This window comes from Mus caroli, unplaced genomic scaffold (assembly GCF_978045245.1).
Source record: "Mus caroli unplaced genomic scaffold, Mus_caroli_1 scaffold_8, whole genome shotgun sequence".
Taxonomy (NCBI): domain Eukaryota; kingdom Metazoa; phylum Chordata; class Mammalia; order Rodentia; family Muridae; genus Mus; species Mus caroli.
In genome coordinates, this window is record NW_028227263.1 from 106,049,935 (window position 1) to 106,068,717 (window position 18,783).

The following is an 18,783-nucleotide window of genomic DNA, read 5'->3' on the forward strand; positions in this document are numbered from 1 at the left end:
TTAATGCCCTCAAAAAGAGCCTGGATTTATTTCCTCTTCCCTTGCTTCTTAAGACTCAACAGTACAGATCCTAGAGAATAGAGAAATTGTAATCTTCCTGTAATGGATGAAAAAAACACTTGAGAGTAAACTCTGTATCAAAGTCATATTTTTCATAAAAACTAAAGCTAAATATTTTTGATATGTATATCCATGGTATCCCTAGTATTCTAAGGATTTAAATATGTATTAAAAATAAGAAAAGATGCGATCAAACAAATGTTTTTAAGTTTCTTTTCTTACCTGGCATTGTAAGGGTAGAGGTGGGGAAGAGTAACAGTGATAAGACATTCCAACGGATCAGGATAAATGGTCATCTTTGTCTGACCTGCTACTTAAAGCAAGTAAGTGTGTCCAGTATCAGATAGTAACCACTTCTCACTGATCACTGGTCAGTGATTACTTCAGATTATCCAAATTTGCTTACAGGCATCACATTGGAACCCAATGATTCTACCAGGTGCTGATCATTTGACAGAGAGAGTGATGCCATTAATCAGGCCAGAGCCGATATGAAGGTGATTTCTGAGCTAAAAGGCAAGACTGGGTAAAGAAGATGTCAGAAGACCAACAGCAGCCATGGAAGATGAAGTATCTGCTGGTCAAAATAGGTAATCTTGACATGGCAGTACCTCTTCCCATGACTTGTAGCCTAGGAGATCATGGCAGTGCTTCTGTTTATAATGTGCATCTGTATCCACAGACAATAGCCTTGGGCAGGAAGAAGAGTGATGTCTAGGTCGAACCAACTCAGTTGAGAAACCATTTCAGTTGATCTGAATTGGGAGCAGACAGCACCTGTCCGTGATCAAAGGAAGAGATCAAAGGGTTACTTTGTGACTGTGTTGAAGGGCCAGAATGAGTGCATTGAATCTACCATGTAAGGCATGATAACCTCCAAAACTCTTCACATATGGACCTGTTGTAGACAAGTTACAAGGGTACTGGTGTAGTCAGCTCTCATCATGGCAGTTTTGTGAACCAATGCCAATCCATCATTATAATCACAACCTTGGCTTTTCTTAAATTAAAAAAAAACACAAGCAACAACAATACAAATGCACACATTCATGTGCACATGCATGTGTGTGTATACATGCATGCATGTGTGTGTTTTGTGTGTGTGTGTGTGTGTGTGTATTTGAAACAGGGTTTCATATTATGCAGCCCATACTGGACTGGGATTCTCTGTTGATCTTGAAGTCATGGCAATTCTTCTGCCTCAGCTTCCCAAATTATTGTATTACTTTCATGAGTCAGTATGATGGAATAAGCAACAAATACTTTTGAGCGTTGTTTTTTTCTGTGCTGAGAATTTGTCCTAAGGTGTTTGGCATCTTTGGGAAGTTTCTCTTCCACTGAAATACACCTTGAGGTCTCTTCCTTCTGTTTCTGAAACAAGGTTTCACTGTACTCACAGTGGCCTAGAACTCATGATCCGTCCACCCCAGAGACTTCCTGAGTGCTGAAATTATAGGTGTGTGCTACCATGGTAAGTAACCACTAGATCTACTCTGTGCAAAGCAGTGCTCTACACCATATGGGGATTTTTAATGGTTCTAATGGCAAATATAGAAGACAAATTCCTGAGTAGAAGGGCTGTAGGAACACCCCTCACCAAAAGACAGAGTTCTGTGTAGGAGGGGCTGCTGAGGTATAAAAATGGAGATGGGCCAGGAGGTCACCTTTGAGTAGAACAGAGACACATGTGAAGAATGAGGCTGATGTGGGGTTGTGGGACTACAGAAAGAATGTCCCACAAAGAAATTACAAGGGCAAAAACTGAGAGTGGAGGAGAGGCACGTTTGAGGGGTCTAGAGTGAACAAGACAGGCACTGGGGAGGGGGAGCTTGGGGATATCATTCTAATGCAAGATTTTTCTAAGCTTTGTTGGAAGGAAGCTTGAGATATGGACGATATGGGTTATTTAATCAGTCATGACCAGCTTAAAGGGGAAGGGAGCTGGAGTTCTTAGGGAAACGAGCCACTCCAGAACTAGAGGAAAGGGGGTTTCCAGGAAAGTCATGTCCTTTGAGGAGGAATTTTGACAGTGAGCTTCAAAGTCCTCTTTTCTTGGTTTTCAGCCCTGTGGACTCTGGGTGACTGCTCTTGGAGAGGTCTGCCCAACCCCATTTGTTGGCAAAAATTGTGAAGTTTATCTTGGGAGCTACTCACTTTCAGCAACAGACACAGCAATGTCAAGTTACATGGATTTCTAGGGAAGACTGGGCAAAAACACTTCACAGTTGCATCCTGTCCCGAAAACACTCTAGTTTCCCTTCCTCTTGAGTTGGAGCAGGTACCTCAGTGGGCAACAGGTACCTCAATTGGCCTTCATCTGCTGCAGCCCTCTTTCATGAGGCCTAGTCTCTTCCCTGGGCCATTTGCTTGGTTCTCTTTGCACTATCCAGACAGTAAGGACAAGTCTGAGGCTAACTGCCAACTTTAGGGTAATGTATCAATAGTGGACCGATGCCTTCTCTGTGATAAAATAAGGGAATCCAGATACAGAACACAATCTTTGTGGTAGTTTTAAAGCACAGATGGCTGAACGAACCATCATTGATATCAGGACAATTTGTTTTTCTTTTTAAATATATATGTGGTCTCTCATTTATGGGGAAGTAAAGTTAAAGATGAAGTGGTCTTTTAAAATTTACATTTCAAGAATATGTTGTCTTTATGAGCCACAGGTGAAGGCTCTTCCCAACTGACAAAGCATAGCTGAAACATCGAAATAGAATTTGTAACATCCATTTATGAAATGGGATGGTAGTGAGAAGGTCAGAGAAGCAGCATCAAGACCTGGTTCAGGTGGGCATAGGCTGTCATTCCCTACACACTCTGATCCTTGATTTCTTTTGTGTACTTTTCTTTTAAACTTTTTATTTATTTATTTATTTATTTATTACTTTTATTTATTTTTTTATATAATTTTTAAAAATTAGGTATTTTCTTCATTTACATTTCAAATGCTATCCCAAAAATCCTGTGGAAATTGTCTTGGGACTATGTTGAGACAGGTATTTCTGATCCATTTCACAGATCAGCTTCTAGTTCCCATCGCTCTATACTCTCATCTGGGCCCATTCCGAATCTCTCAGCCCATATATCCTTCATTATTGGCTTGCTTCTGGAGTACCCTGATGGCATCCATCTTTTTCAAGGCTCGCTTGTTTTTTGTTCCCCTCCCCCTTTCTTTGCTTTGTTCAGCTACTTCCTTATTTACATTTCCTCTGGAAAAAAAAAATCCAGTATGCCCAAGAAACAAGGTAAGCACAGCACACCTACTTGCTCCAGCCAGCATCATTGAATTGCGACCGGATTTCAGATATGGCGCATTACTGACGCCATTGACATGACGCCATCGATGTGTGTCTGCCTCTGGCAGCACATGCGCCTTGCGGTTACCTCCGGAGCTGATAGAGGCCCGCACTTTGACGAGTGGCGGCTGTTCTATGTGGGCAGTTCGCAACTGTCTCTTGCTGGAGCACAAGGGCTGCAGGTCAGAAATAATTAAGTATAGTGAGGTGAGCTGGCATAGAGAGGATGCAAGGGAGATGGGGACGAGGGAGGGCACAAGGGGGCCTGGGATATTGGCAGTAACGGCTGTAGTGAGATCTTAGGATTCTTTTATTTTATTTTTTCCCCGAGCAAGAGTGTGACTCTGGGTGGCCTAGAATTTACTCCGAAATTATTATTCACACTTTGTTATGGTGGCAGGGGATTTAGTTCTATTTCTTCTACTAAATAGTTTTTATGACTTCCTTTAAAGTTTACTTTTCAATGGTAAAAAGAAAGAGTAGGTTTAGTTGGTGTTGCTAGACAGAAGGTAGATGTGGATTTTTAGTATAGCTAGAAAAAGTTTATTTTATTATGCTGAGGGTCTTTACACAAGGTTTACAGCCTAAATTCTTAACTACAGCCCTAAGCCCATCTCTCCAAGGCTACTTGCCTGTATCATTCATCTTAGCTGAAGGTCAGGTCCAGACTCTAGTAGTCTTTGACTCAAGGGTCAGGATCCTGAGGGAGATTCTCCAGTTTCAGGGCAGATCAAGGTGGCATCTCTCCAAATATGCAAAGCAGAGCATATCTTGGTCTCTGCTTATACACTGTCCAGTAGGTGTCATGGGATTCTAGGAATATGTCTTGTTATCTTGAGTGAGTGATGAAACTGGGTTCTGGTTAACAGTTTCAGTCATAGTTGTGTGCAGTGGGAGTCCTTGACTAAACTGTTTTCAAATGTTTAAAAGGCATTTGTTTGACTGTGCTCACTACAGGTGGCATTGATGGTCCCAGCTCTTCTAAATTTATTTATTTTTTTCACTCTAAAGACAAAGTCTCCTTGTGTCACCCCCAACATCTGCTCTGTAGTCGAGGCTGAGCTTGAAAGTGTAATATTCCTGTCTGAACTTTACAATTTACAGTCTTTCTTACTGCATCCAACCCAGAAAGCATTCTTGAGACTCGGGACACTAGTTCTGTCATGATAAATGGCAAAAAGTTATTCTAATAGATCTGGGACACAAAGGCCCAGCCCAGCCTTTTCTCTAGCCCAGTTATTAGAGTCTCTTAATGGACCCTTTAAAAATATCTAGCTTAGCTTTGGGTATCTGTCAGTGTTCTCTGTGATTCTCAGGTGGGTTCCTTAGAGCAATAGTGACACCACAGTTGCCTGTTTGCTAAAATCTTTGCTTTTTAACAAGGATACAGGCTCACTTTGTCATTCCCAAAAATCTGTGTATGAAGAAAGATACCCATTAGAATTTTTGTGATTCTTGCTTATGAGAGCAAAGTACTGGGAACAATATTTGACAGAGATAGACTGAGCAAATGAAGTATGCACTGCTTTATCTGTTAAATTTATCATGAGGGTGATAGTGTGTACACCTATAATCCAGCACTCATGAGGCTTGTACAGGAGTATAATTTGAGGCCCTCTTAGCATCCACATCAAGACCCTGTCTGAAAAGGCAGTCAAATGAAAGGTGTCAAATTTTTCATTCCTAGGCATCTCTTAGGAGAGTTACCTAGCATAAGAGCCCCCAGAATCTACATATTTTTAAAATTTATTTTATGTCCTTTGGTGTTTTGCCTGCATGTATATTTTTATAAGGAGTCAGAATCTCTGGAACTGGGATTACACAAGTGTGAACTGCCATGTGAGTTCTGGGAAATAGAACCTGGGTCCTGTGGAAGAGTAACCAGCGTTCTTAAACTCCATGTCTTTCCAGTCTCAGAAATGGTTTTCTTTGAGTGTGTGTCTGTGTGTGTGTGTGTGCGAGTTTGAGCGCACATGTGTGTTTACATGTATCCATAGAGGTCAAAAGAGAACTCAGTTGGATCTGAAGTTACAGGTGGTTTGGTACCACCCAGTGTAGGGGCTGGAACCTCTGGAAAAACAAGTTCACTTGGCACTTGAACCATCTCCTTAGCCCCCAGGACCTCTATTTTTTAATCAGTTAATTTTTCATTTATTTATTTATTTATTTATTTATTTATTTATTTATTTTACATCTTGGTCTCAGGCCCCCTTTCTCCTCTCTTCCCAGCCCCACCCTCACAAATCCCTCCTGGAACCTCTGGAAAAACAAGTTCACTTGGCACTTGAACCATCTCCTTAGCCCCCAGGACCTCTATTTTTTAATCAGTTAATTATTTATTTATTTTACATCTTGGTCTCAGGCCCCCTTTCTCCTCTCTTCCCAGCCCCACCCTCACAAATCCCTCCCACCATTATAACCTCTTCTTCTCCTCAGATAAGGCAAAGCCTCCCTGGGATATCAGCCTGCTCTGGAACATCAGGTCCAAGCAGTGCTAAGTAGATCCTCCTCATCGAGGTCTGATCAGGCAGTCTAGCTAGATCGAAGGGATGCAATGGCAGGCAGCAGACTCAGAGACAGCCCTGTTCCAATTGTTAGGGAACCCACATGAAGTCCAAGCTCACCTTTGCTACAAATGTGTAGGGGAGGGGCTAGGTCCAGCCTGTATATACTCTTTGGTTGATGGTTCAGTCTCTGTTAGTTGTGATGGATCCAGGTTGGTGTTCTTGTGGTATACTTGGCATCTCCAGCTTGCTCAGTCCTACCTCTGACTTACACAAGACTTCTTGAACTCTGCCTGATGTTTGGCTGTGGTCTCTGTATCTGTTTCCATCAGCTGCTGAATGAAGACTCTCAGGAGACAGTTATGCCAGGTGCCTGTGTGCAAGTACGACAGAGTAACAGATAACTTGGATTAGTTTATTGCTTCTCTAGTTATTATGGGAGTCTGTAGGTCTGTGTGTATCATAGCACATGTGTGAAGGTCTAAGGACAGCTGTAGCAGTCGATGCTCTCTCTTCAGTATGTATGCCCTTTAAACTGAGATTTTGTCATTAGGCCTGCCAGCAAGCACATTTGCCCACTGCTTTAGTTAGGGTTTCTATACTGTGATGAAGCACCACAGCCAAAAGCAACCTGGGGAGAAAAGTGTCACTGTCACATATCCTGAGTCACAGTCCATTGAGGGAAGCCAAGGCAGGGACTCAAACTGGAAAAGAATCTGGAGGTAGTAGTGGATACAGAGCCCATTGCTTTTTTCATCGTGTTTTCTTTTTAAAGTTTTATTTATATATTTTACGTGTGTGAGTGTTCTTCCTTAATGAACATGAGAAGAAGGAATCATATCCCATTACAGATAGTTATGAGCCACTATATGGTTGCTGGGATCTGAACATAGGACTTGTGGAAGTCTCTTAACCGTGGAGCCATGTCACCAGCCAAACTCAGCCTGTTTTCTTATAGATCCTAGGTCCATCAGCTCAGGAGTGGCACCACCTACAATGGACTGGGCCACCACATCAATCACTAATTAAGAAAATACCTTGCAGGTTTGCCTTCAGCCCAATCTCATTGAGGCATTCTCTCAGTTGAGTTTCCCTGATCTCAGAAGGCTTTTAGCTTGTCTCAAGTTGACACAAATGTAGCCAGAAAGCCCACTGAAACATCTTGCCAGCCCCTTAGTTTTTTTCTTGCTCCTGTGACTCAACAGCTGGCAGAAAAAAATGGAGCAAAGGTTTATTTTGACTCATGTTCAGAGATCTGCAGTGTATCATAGCACAGCAGGCATGGGGGAGTTGCTCACTGGATGGCAGTGTTGTATGTGAGAGTGATTGCTCATGTCATGACTGACCAGGAAAACCAGAATGGCTGGAATCAAATCTGGAACCTTAAAGGCCACTCCTAATTATCCAGTTTTATCAGGAAAGCTGTTCTTTATACAGTTTCCACAAGCCTTGCTAAATAGCACCACTAACTAGGGAACAAGTGCACTATACACGAGCCTCTAGGAAACATTGTAGATTCAAACCATGTGTTCCAGTAGTGAATGAGATCCATTCATGTAATGTCCCCTGGTGATGGTGGGAGTAACTTTCTGTAGCCCTCTTCCTTCATTTTTGCATAAGGAAAACATTTCTACTGGATTCCTTGTCACTGCTATACATATACATACACATACACATACACATACACATACACATACACATACAGTGTGTGTGTTTGAAATTATCTCCAAGCATGCAATTATAATCAGAATGCATTGTTAATCATCAGAATTATAATCTTATACATTTCACTACTTTATTATTTCATTTGTTGTATGAAATATGTATACACACATGCATACATATGCCTCAGCCTGCCCAGTGACAGGTGACAGATCATCACCATCATGCCCCATTCTGCATTCTGTTTCTTTTAAATGGTTATATGTATGTGAGAGAGACAGGGATTTTTGTGCTTTCACTCAAGAAAGCCTTGTGTGTAACAGCTTGAGAATAACAACAGGTGAGTATTGCTTATCCAAAATAGTTTGGACCAGAAGTGTTTCATACTTTGGCATTTCCTGTACTTTGAGGATACTTAGGCATGAATTTGATGATAGGATAATCTTAAACTTAAAGCTGGAAAATAATGAAATCTGAAGGTTTTTCAAGACACTTGAGATTCTGTGATATTTTGGATCTTAGATTGGGAATTCTCCTGTGCTTGCTTCATAGGCTGACTTGAAATATTCTGTAAGTCAGCACTGCTTGACAGAAGATACCCTGCTTTCCTAATGTCAGCAAAAGTACAAGGCCCAGGAGTATGAACTTCCTGGAGCTGCTGTGCACTTGATGCAATCCTGGCCTCAGTAGAGAGGCGTGGCAAGTGGAGCTAGAGGTCTCGGATAGAGGAGAACATGGACATGGTGATGCCAGCATTCCTCAGGTTGGTTGGTTATTTATTGTGTTTCTGTGTATGCGTGCGTGTGTTCAACATGCCGTGTATGTGGAGGTCAGAAGACACCTTACAGTAGTTACATCGTTCCTTCCATTATGTGAGTTTAGAACACTGAACTCACATTGTCAGACTTGAGAGCAAGCTCCTTTACTCACTGATCCATTTTGATAGCCATATTCTTCCACTTAATAGTGTCTTCCGAAGGCACAAGAGAATCAAAAGACTAACACTGGACATTACTTCTCTATATATATTTTGTTATGCCACACAATGCTGAGGTTAGAACCCAGATTTACTACTTGCTAGGCAACAGCTCTGCTACTGAGCTCTCCCAGAGTTCAATATTGGGCATTTCCGCTGAGGAAACCCTTTCCCATATTGCATAAATAAACACATAGGCAATAGAAATTTCAGGTCTTATCAAATTCATCCTCCTACTCAAGAGGTGGCACTGTACTATAATATTTTGAGTATCAGTAGAACCTATGACACATCACGTGTAGCTCAACAGCAGTTTTTTTTTTAAGTGCGATTCCCTAGTCTTTCAACCTGTGAAAGTCACTCTTGAAGGATATTTTGATTCCATGTTGTATACAGTAGAGCTTCAATACATTCTCTTTACAAGGACAGGGTCTCACTCTAGGTCTGACTGTGCTGAAAATCATGTAGACCAGACTTCTCTTATACTCAAAGAGATCCACGTGCCTTCTCTTAAGTGCTGAGATTAAAGGTGTGAACCACTATAGCAGGTTGTCAGTAGGTTCTTTAAGTTAGCTGAACTGTCTTGCTGTGCGCTGACCCCCTTGAGTAAAGCTTGGTTGTGTGTGTGTGCGCATGTGCAGGAATTTGAGCCTGTTTTGATTGAGAGGGATTCTAGACCCTGGAGGGGTTTCCAGGGCCCTCTCTGTAGGCTGCATGGGCACTCACTCAGTTCACACTTGCACTCCCCTTTCTGAGAAATCCAGTCTCAGAGAAGTCGATGCTGGCTGCAGGCCTCAGATTTCCCTGTGCAGCTTCCCTGCTGGTTTATAACACTGGGAAGTGAGAGAGAAGTGAAAGTAGAGTTTGGCTGTATTCATGGTGTCCTAAGTACTGGTTGGAAGGATGAGACCAACCTTCCATTCAAGCCACCATGGACCTGGGGCTACTTACGCCTAGTTCTGTGAAGAAGAGAGTCACTCAACATAGCTGCTTACAACAGTGTAAAAGGCATGTGCTTTCTGAGAGGTGGAAGTACTTTTAGCTTCTCCTGCCTCATCTGTCCTTTAATGTGCAGCATTCAGCTTAAAACTTTAAAAACAGTATAGAGGAATGTGTGCAAAAGAAATGTAGAAGGAAAATATGCAGAAGCAAGAAACTGCAGATGAGACCAGGAGAGAATAGACCCATCAGACACAGGAAACTGCAGGTGAGACCAGGAGAGGGCAGAGCTGTGGATGTTCCAGATGCCTGACCTGGAAGAAAGAGCGGTAAGATATTATGACAAATGCATAAAATAGATTAGAGGAAAAAAGTTGGACTGAATAAATGAACACTCTATACACAAAATATGCTAAGGACTGCTTCTTGTCCTCAATAGTGGCTGAGTGTGAAAAGTTAACACAGTAATAATTACCAAGAATAAATCCACCCCAAGATCACCGACACACTAGCAGCTTACACGTGCTAGGCAAGTGTTCTGCAACTGAGCTAAATATGTAGCTTCTTTTTGTATTTTATTTTGAGCCCAGGGTAGGTTGCCCAGGCTACCCTTGAAGTTGTCATCTGCCTACCTCAACTTCTCAAGGATATGAGATAACAGGTTTGCAACACCAGGAATAGCAACAATTATCTTGTGCCTGCTCTGAGGTCTCTCCCTGGCTATCTTGGACATGGATGTTGCCAACTTGGAAAAATACAACCACAGCATCAGGGGGGTCTTCAGAGTGATACTTTAGTTGCCCACTAGATGGCAGTGGAGTGTCATGAATGAAACAGGGCTAGCGCCTTCCAGAGTCAGGTTTACCCAGTACTTGTGAGGACCACAGCTGGTTCTTGTGAGTAGGATCTGGGAACATTCAGGATCAGAGTTATTTTTCTGTTAACATTGTGATTTAACATCTCAATAGAGACAGGTGGCTTCAAGGAGATAGAAGGAGAAGAAGCACAGTTTCAGATGGCATTAATGCATTGGTGGATGCTCTAGGCGTGGAAAGACAGGAGACCATCCATTCCAGAGACTAAGATGCACAGGTAGATTGTAGTGAGTCCAATACAGGGTTGCACTGATGAATGCAAGGGGGTTGACTTGTCACTCTGGCTTTCTTTTTTTCTTTTTGAAGGTAACCTTTGTCCCATTTCCACGAAAGAATTTTCTATGCAGTGACTTTACTATTGCCATGGAGAGACACTCATATCTCCAGTGTGTCTGCCTTGAACACCATGTGTGTTCACCATTGAGCACTGTGTATGACCATGAGCTAATGAATTTAAGGTGCAAGTGTCCTTTCCCTGTAACAGGCAGAGAGGTCAGACAGAGGGAGCTGAAGTCATTTAGGGACATTGCTACCAACTGAGACAATTTATCTATTTTGGCACTTAATGTCTGTATGATGGCATTTCTTGTTGCCATTTAGGCTGGGATTACAATTTTCCCTCATCACCATGGGAGACAAGTTCTTGTGACAGGAGATTAAGGCAGGAATGATGTCTGAGCCCACAGTGCTAATGCAGGGGGCTGTGTTCATACAGCAGTGACTGAGCATCTGACCTATGCTCTGGTGGCTTCCTAAGCGGTGTTCTCCAGGGAACACCATACAATACCAGATTCCCTGTCATTCTAGTGCTGTGAAAAATAAGCTATTGTTCCAAGGAACTGCAGGACACAACATCCAGACATGACAGAGGAGAGTCTTTCCATCAGGCAGAGTTACCAGGCTTTCTTCAGGGTCATATTCTGAAAGCAAATGTATCTGGAGAGGGTAATTTAACCCTGCCATGTCACTAGAAAAATCTGTAACCTGTGTCACTGAAGAGTTGGGATGTCAAGGGGAACAAGGGAGTCTGTAAAGATCAAAAATTGGTGGAATTATTCACACTAACTCCATACACTGGTTCTACTTTCCTCCTCCTAACTATACATAAGCTACAATACCCTCTGACTAGGTCAGTGCATGGGGGCTTGACTTATCTCAGCTGGATATAACTAGGGACAAGTTGTTTGTTTCCTTTCATTTTGGCAATGGTGCCAGTGGACTGGACTCTGCCCAGCAAGGGTGTTCTTAAAGGGATGTAGGAAGGCAGTGTGGGAGGATACACAGTGCAGGGAGCTCACCCCTTCTTACCACCTCCCTGAAATGTCCTCTTTCACTTGCCAGGCTGAGGCAGGCCTGCTGAGTTCTGTCTGCTCTTGGCTGAGTTCTCTGTTCCAAGCACAGTACTTTTCAGAGTGTTTCCCTCCCTTCCCTGAAGATGCACGCACTCTCTTCTGGAGTCACATAGTACACACGAATTTCTCACTGTTCTTTCAAGGTGATCCACTGTTATTGCTGAATATCAAGTAGAGAACCAGCCTCAAGGGGTACGAGTGCTGCACAAAAATTCATTCTGATGGTCAGAGAGGCTGTTCTCTTTAATTAGATAACTGATGAGTACCATTGAGTAGAAAACGTTATGCTTTGCTGACTATATTCCTGGTTTTCAATGGGTGATACTATTTTTTAGTATATGAGCTCTGCGCTGGGCACTATTAGGAAGGGATAAAGCTGTGTGATGGATCACAGTGTGAAATCTAAGGCAGAGACATCGTTAACAGGTGTCCAGGAGATTTTTCTTTTACCTATCTAGTTAACAGATATTGAAGTGGGCACTCATCCCTGGTAGTTCCTTCCTGAACACTGATGTTTAAAAATTGCTCCCCTGCTGAGGACCAGCCTCAGTCATTTTGGGGGTATCAAGTTGGATCAGTGTGACATCATAGTTTCAGGCAACGATGCAGGTGCACGTTGACAGGGGACTTATTGTTCTGAAGCTGTGCTTGGAGACAGCTTTCAGGTTTTCTCTCTGAGTTCACCTCAGTCTTTTATTGATGACACACTTCCTTGTTATAAAATAATACACAATCAAAAGGCTTTTAAAATACTTTTCTCCAAAAATCCCTATGTAAATATGTCACCAGAAAGCACAGTGCATACATAAATGCACAGTTCAGTGTCTGCAAAAGCAAGTTGTACATTAACTTTAACTCTCAGAAAAGCCTGCAAATCATAGATCATCTGGGCATAAACTTGCCATTACGGCACTGGCATGAAAACAGAAAGGTGCTAAACAGGTCAGAGAAATATTCATATTTTTAGCATGTCTAAATTTGCTAAATCTCTCTTGCCAGTTTGTTAAGCTCATCCAAAGATCTATTTGTACAGTGCTTGTCAAACTCTTTTCCACGTGAAATGTTAATTCCTCTGGCGGCTTCCCCCAGGGCTTCCTCACAAGACTGAATTCAATCTCTTAGAACTTGTACCCTAATTTCCTTAGGCATGGGATGCCAGGGGTTCAAATCAGTGTGTTTTGGTCTTTCCAGGAAAGTCAGTTCCCTAATCCTACAGCCCTCTTGCAGGGTCTAAACCCCCCCCCTTTTTTTTTTTTTTTTTGGTTTTTTCAAGACAGGTTTTCTCTGTGTAGCCCTGGCTGTCCTAGAACTCACTCTGTAGACCAGGCTGGCCTCGAACTCAGAAATCCGCCTGCCTCTGCCTCCCGAGTGCTGGGATTAAAGGCGTGCGCCACCACGCCCGGCTCGGGTCTAAACCCTTTTATCCATCTATCATACATATATCTTTCCATTTTCCCCAATATTTATGGATCAAACTTTCTGTTATTAGAAATCACTCCTTGTTGGGGTTCCACCATTGCTCACTAATTCAGGAGACCCAGCTATTCCTTCTTCTATCTTATGCCTTGCAATTTCTATGGACATCCCTCTCCTTAGTGACAAGGGCCAATGTTCATCTTCTTTCATTTTTGATGTTCAGTTTTCTAAACTACTAAAGCTTCAGATTTCTTAAAAAAACATTTCCTGCTTCAGATATTTCCTGGAAACTATACAATCATCATGAATAGGCTGAAATTTCACAGAGAACAGTTAACACAGTCAGCCTCAGCATCTAGGGCTGCTTGTCCCGATATGCCTGGGTTGACTGCTTGAATGGCCAGCACCAAATAAGTCTGTTCTTTATAGACGTCAGAGCCATTTCCTTCTCTCATACCACCCTCAATCCCTTTCCCAGAAATTTTTACCAGAGTTGTATTTGAGGACAAATATGTTAAAGAAAAAGGCAAAACAAACAAACATACAAGACAGAGCAACACAGTCTTTCACCAGAAAGACAGAGATGCATTATTCAGGTTGACGGTGCTCCAGCAGCTAACACTGTGCCATGCAGTCGCATTTGCAACCATGCCATACCTGACATTCCCCAATGACACATGAATGCCCATTTATGTTCTTTGGGCTGTAGTGACAAGAAAATGACAGCAGAGCTGATAGTGGTCACTGCCCCTTCTGTTTCACATGGAAGCCACCCCTCCCAACACCCAGTGTGCCTTTTCTTTCTCAAGCCCTACATTTTGTCCTCATTGTGAGGAAAAAAAATGTTGAGAGGTGACAATTGAATTGAAGTATCAAGTATACAAAGTCAGAAAAATTTCAACATTAAAGGAAGCAACAGGGTTTTAGTCTGTTTTAGTCTCTCTCTCTCTCTCTTTCTCTCTCTCTTTCTCTTTCTCTCTCTCCTTCTCTCTCTTGTCTAAGAGCGGCTTGAGGAATTGTAGCTTTCATGAGAAATATTTATAGGTTGAAGGGTTACGTGGAATGTTTTGACAGCTGCTTGGGACGTGGATGGCAATGCTGAATGTTCAGGTGCAATGACCTGGTCTTACATGGCCCTCTAAGCCCCATGTTAAAGGCTTCTTGGGAGGGCACTGTTGGGGGGAATGGCCTATGAGGTAAGCATTGCCTTCTGTCTCTGCCACTTGGCACACCTATCATAAACCCAAAGTGCAGGGCCACCTCACCTGGAAATAGAACCTTCAGAATATTAAGCTAGAAAATGATCTTCTCACAGTAGATTTCTGTCCCTTACAGAGTATAATACTCAAATACAAATGCACCTAAGATTTTAATATAATAATTGAAACTGTTGAAGAAAAAAATCGAAGGAAGCTCTTCAAATACAGAGCAAAGCAAAGACTGAAAGGACCTCCTGCATTCAGGAGATGATGCCAGCCATTAACAAATGGAGTCTCATGAACTCAAAAAGGTTCTGCCAGCCAAGAGAAATAGTGAGTGAAGTGGCTGGCCACAGAATGGAAGAAAGACGATATACTGTTACATCTGATAGAGAGGATTAATATCTAGAGTGGAGGGAACTAAAAAAGTAACAAACAATAACCGAATTAGTACCTGGGTTCACCAATTAAAAGCTTGTTCAAAAAAGATGAAAATCACCTGACCAAAATAAAATGAAAAGCATGTTCAACCTCACTGTTCATCAAAGAAGTACAAATAAAGGCTAAATTGAGATTCATTTTTCCCAAGTCAGAATGGCACTACTTAAATTAACACATGACAAACTCTGTCAAGAAAATAAACTGCAGAAAACCTCTTGCATCACTGCTGAGGATATAAGCTTTTTCTTCATGTATTGATGTTCAAACAAGTCCTCAGACATTTACATACCTGATTCCATGCTGGACCTCATGTGAACCTTAGAACCTGGCAGATAGGCCCCTCAACACGTGCAAAATGGCAGCAAAGACCTAACCTATGAAACACCTAGTCCACAGTTCCAGGATCCAGGAAATTACCTGAATGTGCCAGCCTTGCCGTTTGGCTTCTAAAGCTCAGCTCTTTATAACTGTTCTAGCTAACTGAAGTGTCACTCATGATATAGCTGTTGTACTTAAAAGTCTAAAGACAGTGAGATTCAGTGCTGCACCATTTGCACAGGTTCCTGATGCAGCAGCTGGTTAGTAGTATAGTTTTTATTCACCTTTAAGAGACACCATGTGTTTACATTGCTATTATTACCACACAGTAGAATCATAATCATGGTTCTTCAAACAACTAAAATTGAATCTACCATTTGACCTAGGTAATACCATGCCTGGGTATTTATTTACAAAAAGGATTTTAATTCACTATATTAGAGACATATTTGCCTGTCAGTTTTGATTGTAGCACACTTGTACTTGGCTCTCATGTTGCATAGCCAGAATCTATTCACGGTTTTCTAGAGGAACAGAACTGATAGCATGAATCTGTCTGTCTGTCTGTCTGTCTGTCTGTCTGTCTGTCTGTCTATAGAAAGGAGGATGATTAGATTGGACTACCAGGCTACGGCTTAGCTCGTCCAAAAATGGCTGTCTAGCACCAGACATTCCAAGAGTCCAGTAGTTGTTCAATCCATGAGGCTGTCTCAGCTGGTCTCTGGTATACTCTGTCTAGATTCCCAAAGAGATGGTCTCTAATATCAGTGAAGGAATGGACTTGCCAGCAAGAGCAAGGGAGAGCAACCAAAGAGCATAGTGCTCTCTTCTTCCACATTCTTTATATAGGCTGCCACCAGATGGGTTAGCCCAAATTAAAGGCAGACCTTCCTACCTAAAAAGATCCAGATTAATGTTGGCTATTTCTACTTCAAATAATTTAATATATTTTCATTTAAAAAATCCCTCACTGGTGTATCCAATAAATTAGATTTTAGTTAATTCCAGGTGTAGCCTGGTTGACACCAAAAATAGCCATTGCAACAGTTCACTGCAGCTACGTTAGGGAAATAGCATGTGTGTCAACAACATAGAAGGGGAGAAAGAAAATGGGATGTGTAAACATAATGGGAAATTATTTTTTCATAAAAATATAACTATGCTGTTTACAGGAAAACAAAACAGTGGAGATTATCATATGAATTAACCTGGTTCAAGTTAACTATATTTTCCTTTTTAAATGGGTCCTTGATTATAGTTGAGAAATGAAATCCTGGTTGTATGTGTTTTGTGAACTTGAACAGAAATCTTTGTAGCAGAAAAATGATTAATAAGGGCTGTGATGAGTGGTAAGAAATATGCATATCTATGAAAATGGAGGGAAAGTGTGCTCAGTATGTATTTCAAGATATAGCATGTCCAGTGAATGAAAAACTTAAGAATAATTTTAAAACAAGTATAGCATATTTTCAATTGATTTACTCTTAAGTATATTTCTTAAGTTCTATTTTCATATATAATAGGATAAAATTAAATTATCAGTTAACAGAAACACCAGAATACAATTATATTAGCCACAAATAAAATAACCAACTTAACAGTTTTTAGGTAGTTTACTAACTAATCAACTATATGTGGATATATTTTGTCTATCATTCTATAAATACTATAATCTTCTATATTCCTAAACTTGTACTTATTTATATATATTCATATTTATATATGGATTTGCATAAATCAGTGATTATTTCTTTCCTTTTCCACACTGACAGCACTTTCTTGCAAAGACCTAGCCAGCTCTTACCTTGCATAGCCATAATATTGAGAAATTTCCATATCCTTCTCCTTCTGTAGTGTGCAGTCCTCATGGCTGGTGTGGCTGGGCCTGGCCTAGGATCTTTGTGACTAATGAACGTTCAGAGACCCCTGAAAGAGGAGATACCCGTTTTCTTCTCTCTCTTCTTCCCCAGTGGGTGAAAGACCTGCATGGAATCCAGCATATGCTTGCCAAGGGGGATTTGAGGCTTTTTAAAGTTGTTGTGGCTGAGCTCAGGTGGATGTTGGTCTTGGGGATGGTGGGCTTCTCTTCTGTTTTGACTCTGTTCCTTGACTGCTTAAATTTCTTTGTTTTCTTGGAGTTGTTATCTGGTCCTCTTGGTCTTTCTTGCCCCTTTCCTCTAACTCTACTGTGCCTTCCAGGTGTTTCTTTGGGAACTTTACCTTTCAGGTGTATTGTGATGTTGTCGATAGCCATCTCACCTGCCCTAAATCCCACAGCCCCTTCTCCATTCCCCAATCCTCGTAATGGATTTTGACCTGAGGGGCTCCATCAAGCAGCTTAGAGGCTTTAAGGCTTTCCTCACTTTGCCAGAGTGACAACTAATGAGTCTCCAGTTTTCATGGCACTGATTCTGGTCTATGTCTGTGAGGGTATTGATGAGTTGGGAAATGTGAATATCTGCCTCCACTGTAGTGATGTCCTCAAATCGATGCTGAATCCCATCTTGTTCTGTATCTCCCCTACTTCTTGTAGATGCAGCCTGATGGCTCCCAAGCTGGCATTTCGAGAAACTGACTTTTAACTTAGGCTCCCAGTATCAGTGACCTTCAGCATGTCACAGTGTGCTGAAGGGAGATGTGATGGGTCTTGGTTTTCTTTAGTGCCCTCATAGGCATCCCATGGCATTGACATCTCAGCTTTCATCTCAAGCATGTTTTCATTCTCTCTTAAGTTCCAGACCTGGAGCTTAAGGCAAGGCCAAGATTTCCTAAGGACATTGGGTAGGGGCTGTTAATAACCTGTCCCCATTGACAGGTTAGGTCTTCATCTGGTAAACCTGGGAAAGGATGTTGGACTGTTCTAAACTCTGCAGCAGACAACAGTGTCTGGCTTGAAGGTGGCAATCCCCGGGACTTTCCCCTTTCCACATCTCAGAGTCATAGACAGTGAAGGAAGTCAGTGCCTGGACTGTGAGATGCTCCCCTACCACAATTCTTATAGCACCACAGCAGTCAGCACCTGCATCAATGGGAGGGCATTCCTATGAGCCCTGCTTGAGAAACATGGAAGCACCTCTGTTGGCAGACAGATGGTGACTGCTCTATATCTGCTGGCCATGCTATGTTAGGTTTTCTCAGATACTTTTGTGTTCTTTGGGTTTGTGTGGTGCATGGGGGCATAGCCTCCATGGTTAAGTTACAGAATTTTCTCGATATCTGCTCTTCATTGCCTTACTATTTGTCTTTGATACAGTACCTCTCATTTCCTAGAATGTTTACTATTAGGCAGGTTGTCTGGTCCATAATTTCCAGGATCTTACCTGCCAGTGCCAACTTCTTTCAGTTTAAGGCATTACTCACAAGGTCTGAATGCTTGACTTTTTATGTGTGTTTAGGCATCCACAGTTTGGTACTCCTGCAAGGCAGGCTTTTCAACAACTGAGGCTTTTCTCTAGCCCATGTTTCACAGATTCCTTATAAGTGATATGAAAACTGATTTAAGATATCTAAATATTTTGACTCAGGTGTGAATCAGTAGTAGAAAACTTTTCTATATGATCTTATGTCCTTGGTTTCCTCTGAAGTACCAAAACAAATGAACGAATAAAAGAAGATGAGCAGCTTTAGCCAACTGAACAATGGTACCTGGACTGCACCAGACACCCCTTGTAAAATTTGAAGTTTAAGAAAATTCCAGAACAGTCCTTGGGAATCTGGGAAAAGTACTTCTCCCAGGACA

At 41.8% G+C, this 18,783-nt stretch overlaps 1 long non-coding RNA gene and 1 pseudogene across 3 annotated transcripts in view; one reads left to right on the forward strand and one right to left on the reverse strand.

Annotated features, from left to right (window-relative positions):
* Nucleotides 1–472: 472 nt before the first annotated feature.
* The window catches only part of LOC147003306 (uncharacterized), a 176,160-nt gene continuing 157,849 nt past the window's right edge, over nucleotides 473–18,783 (forward strand). For 2 of the 3 annotated variants that reach the window (XR_015047749.1, XR_015047750.1), the window contains exons 1-2: nucleotides 473–650; nucleotides 8,081–8,291. This is a non-coding gene — a long non-coding RNA (uncharacterized LOC147003306). The remainder of the gene's footprint in view (nucleotides 651–8,080; nucleotides 8,292–18,783) is intronic. The other variant, XR_015047751.1, reaches the window with a different exon arrangement.
* LOC110297490 (uncharacterized protein C2orf78 homolog pseudogene) lies at nucleotides 13,407–18,347 on the reverse strand (annotated as a pseudogene).